Here is a 4,599-nt window from a genome sequence, read left to right as displayed (position 1 = left end):
CAAGACGAGCATCTTGAAGATACCTGGCCTGAAATGTTGAAAAAGGAAAACCACCAGATAGCTGACCCAATATAACAACAACAACCAGAGAGTAGGCTTTTGTATGTTAGTTTCCAAGTTTGACCAAAATGCCCTTTACTAAAAAGTTTATATAACCATCTTCTGATGATAAAAGATCCAAGTACCGTCCATACAAATTGAATCTCTGCCAACTATGCACTTGACTAAAATACCCCTGCATCAGAACCTGCAAAATCAGAACCCAATTATCAATACAAATGCAATACTATAAACATTCAGCTTGTTATGAAAACCTTGACAAATACTAAGATAATCTCACGAAAACCAATTCTTTCTTTGATATGTATGTGTTTTCTTTGAACAAATGTTTGCACTTATAGATCACATACATCATTCCTGTACCTTTCTATTACAGTCAGTCCTTAACAGTAACTGACATGATAGGCAAACGAAACCAACTGATAAACATAGCAGAATATGCTTTATGAAAACATACATATGAACATGGAAGTTTAAAAATCCGTTCTTGGATCCGATACCACCTGTCATCAACAAAAAATTCATAGAAACTTTTAAAAATCTATACGTGATAGAAACTTAATAGTGAGTAGAGGGTCTGATGAAATGATTCAAACACAATCCCTAATTTTAAAAGATGATAGCTGGGGTTCAACAAGAAAAACCAAAATAAAAGACTCAACTTGTAACGTTTTAAGTAATAGCACCGAAGCATCTTCTGATTAACCAGCCATAAAAGTAAGCAATAGGATCAGTCTCCCTTCCTTCTAAAAGAACATCCTTCTGTAAGTCTTGCACGACCACCAATCGGCTGGCACAACACCGTCTGACAGTTTCCACACACCACCACCGTTTGAGAGTGGCTGAATACGGTTGTTATGTTAAAACAACCCTGGCACTTGAAATCCATGAAGAAAGAGTTTGGAGATTGAACAAGTCGTTTGAGCTTATGCTTCCTCTTCACCAACTCAACTGGGGGATTAAGCAGATCAACATCGTTTGGCAAAACCGTCTTGTTTCGAGATGTATGTGAATCAAGAAGTCTTAGATATCAAAGAATAGAGCCGCGCATCAAAAACCTAAAAGAAAAAAAAAGAGTCAATTAGAATCCAAGCATAAAGTGTTAAATTGAAGCACGAGATGAATAAATAAATCAAGACCTTTAGCCTTCAATTCAACCAGACAAAATATGTAGCCAATAGGGAAAGTCGGTGACATGAGGAGGTGGCGGCAAAGGGATATGTACAGGTGGCGAGCAGCTTCATTCAACATTGTTGTAATCATTGTCTAAGGAGGAAAAGTAGACGTCTACACTGAAGGGTAAATATTTTCATCTAAATAGAAATGGGGTATTACGAATTGGGAATTGGAAGTATAAAGCTAACAGTCGATGTGGGAAGAAAGAAGATGATGGCGTCAAGAAGCAAGATTAGGGCAAAGAAGGATACGAAGGGAAGGAGAAGATGTGGGGTTTCAAATTTTTGGGGATTTCCTTTCCCTCTAAACACTACACGAGAAGATGCTCTGCTGCAATGGTTGATTTTAACCTAGATACAGTAAGAAATTAGAACACGTCAAAGGAGTAGGGGGTCAATTTTCATTGCCAAAAACCTAAGTGTTATGAGAGAGATTATGAGAGGTGAAAAATTAGTCTGGTTTTTAGGGTAATGAATAAGGTTGTGGTTTGTTGGTGGCGGCAGGGGAGAAGAAGATAGCTCCGACGAAGCTTAGTGGTTGTGTCTAGGGTTAGAGAGAGGGGAGGTAGAGAATGGCTTTTTGTGATCCAGAGGAGAGAGTGCAGAAGCGGGGTATTCAAAATTTTAGAATTTTAGAGATCCCCCTTTAACAACGCGCGTTTAGTTAAAAATATATAAAGCGACATTTTCAGATGACACACACTTAAAATAAGCATCTTCCGTGTTTTTAATTTTGTTTTGTTTGGCACTAATTCTAGGGCATGCACAAATGCGTATCCTCTATCCTTCAAATTTTGGAAAATTGACATTACTTTTTAGGGAACATGCAAATGCGCGTCCTCTATCGGTGTGTGTCATTATTTGCGCGTCGTAAAAGGCTGTTTTTCTAGTAGTGATTTAGAAACCCCTACATTTTGTGACAATGAGGCTGCAATACAGATTGCTAAAAATCCGGTCCAACACTCAAAAACCAAGCACATTGACATCAAAATTCATTTCATCAGAGATTGTTATGAGCGTTTGCTCATTCGGCTGGAACAGGTTCCCACTACAAGTAATGTGGCGAATCTGTTCACAAAGTCGTTTAACAAAGCTCGATTCGATGTGCTTGTGAGCATTGTGAAAATGATACGTTTTGAGGACTAATTCTTGTTTTAGGTTAGTTTAAATTTGTGGATTTTAATCTCATGCTCACCCATGCACAAATTTAGGGGGAGAAATAAACAAAAATTAATTAAAAAAATCCAAAAACAATATAAAATCAGAAAATTAAAAAATTGTTGTAGACAGTTCTTGTCTGAAGGATATATGTTGGGATGTGATATCATCAAGTGATAACATGCAATCTAAATCTGCGGAACGTACCAAATTCAGATTGTCTTAGCTCTGTGCGCGATGCACTGGTAGGCTCGAAAGATTTTCAAAATGGACTTGACTAGGATTAGAAGAACTTAAGAAATATAGAGACCTGACAAATCTTGACCTAAATAGATCCGTTTAGCCTGACAATACGACGCTCGGATAGTTTGAGCAAGGAGATATACATGAGAACTTACCGGTCTCATTAAAGAAACCCGTATTTAGAACTGTGGTTTTACTTTTCCTCGATGTACGGACTTTGTCCTTAATTCTGATATTGATTGGACAACTGGGGAATTCCGATAAATTAGGTCTGTAGAAAATTGTTTTCCTTCTTTCTACCTGTTAGTCATATGTTGCTTCCTCTGCTGATTGGAACATATCTGACATGGAATGCAACATATGCAACTCTGTCTCTTTGCATTTTCTTCTATGCTATTATTTATATATGTTGGTCATATATTGTCTCCTTTGTGTGATTGACAATCCGACCTGGTACACAGTATATGCAACTTTTCTACTCCTCAATACCTTTAAACTCAAGTCAATCATATGTTTCACTCTCTGCATCATTGGAAAAGATTCGACCTGAGTGTACAACATATGCCTTCTAAATCTATGTTCCCTCTTAATAATTGTATGCTCACCTGAAGTAAGGAGTATTCTGGAAATCCTTGATTGTTGCAGTATACAAGGAAATGGAAAATGCGTTCTAATACAACAAAAATTAAACATTTGTAGCTTATCTATAAATCTCGCTGCTCAATTTAGGTGGATAACAATATCCTTGGTCGTCGTCAGATGGATGGTCCTTAGATAGTTTATCTAGGAATTTAGGATCAAATTTGCCTTGTCACTTATAGCATGTCCAAATCTTGTCATAATTTTTCGTGCTTAAGTGTACCACAATACTGGCAATCGACCAGACATAGACGTGAAGATAGAGGTACCGATAAGTGGTTTAAGGTTGTTTAACAACTTTGATCCTTGTATCACAAAAATAGTTTTTAGTGTCAATTAAGGTGAAACAAGTTTTGTTTTAACTTTATTTTTCTTTATTTTTATTTTTTCAAATTTTTGAAATTAGTTTCATTTTATTTTTTATTTTATTTTTAAAGGGGGTTCATTGGGTGTTGGGTTCAATGTTTGTTGGGTTGCAGCCCCTTACCGGGTTTAAGGAGGGTATAAAAGGGTGAATGCGGTCAAACCTTAACTTCCTCCTCACTTCTTGAGTACGGCCGCACATCCGAGCTTAATTCTCTCACTCTTGAAAATCTCAAAACCTCTATCTTTCTTGAAATTAACCAGTCATTCGTGTAGGTATCATTAAATTGACTCTCGAAATAGTGTTCTAGAGCTTAATTGATTATGAATCAATGGTTTAATTGAAGGAAATGGGTTTCGGGACATGTACGGCTGGGCCGCACACTCGTGTATGGCCGCACACTCGTATACGGCCGCACACTTCGTGTACGGCTGCACACTACGTGTACGGCTGGACTTCGGTGTACGACTGTACACTCCTAATTGCCCTAGAAATATGAGATTTAGCCTATGAATGTTTAATTTAGTTGATTAATGGGGTATACTCGATATTTACTGATGAATTGTTTTGTATTTTTCTCAGTTCATCATGTTAGGACTTCAATTCGCAAAGGTTCACAACTTGGCCATTTTCCATGATGATTCTCCAGCGGGCGACTCCGAATTTCAATTCATAGTCAATTGATTAAGAAGATTTTGCTTGCTGACCGCTTTCACCACATGTCCAGTTATTTACCAACGATTGATTAAGGACTTCTAGAACAACGTTGTTGTGATGAAGGATAATCAGGGTGAAAAGTATCTTGAGTCTTCTATACAAGGAAAGAAAGTGTTGGTTTCTGAAGAGATCATTAGAGAAACTCTACAGATCGGTGATAAGCTTGAATTCTTGAAGGAGATTGAACTTAACCAGACTCAAGAGATTCTACACCAAATGGGTTATGAAGGAACTTTCCCACCC

The 4,599-nt window shown here is 37.4% G+C and overlaps 1 pseudogene; it reads right to left on the bottom strand.

Moving 5' to 3' along the window:
• Positions 1–758: 758 nt before the first annotated feature.
• On the bottom strand, positions 759–1,311 carry LOC145095508 (small ribosomal subunit protein eS27y pseudogene; annotated as a pseudogene).
• Positions 1,312–4,599: the final 3,288 nt, after the last annotated feature.

This window comes from Lactuca serriola, chromosome 3 (genome assembly GCF_051521515.1).
Source record: "Lactuca serriola cultivar US96UC23 chromosome 3, Lser_US96UC23_V15, whole genome shotgun sequence".
NCBI lineage: Eukaryota > Viridiplantae > Streptophyta > Magnoliopsida > Asterales > Asteraceae > Lactuca > Lactuca serriola.
Note: the sequence above shows the minus strand (reverse complement) of the source record. Positions and strands in the feature narration are given on the sequence as shown.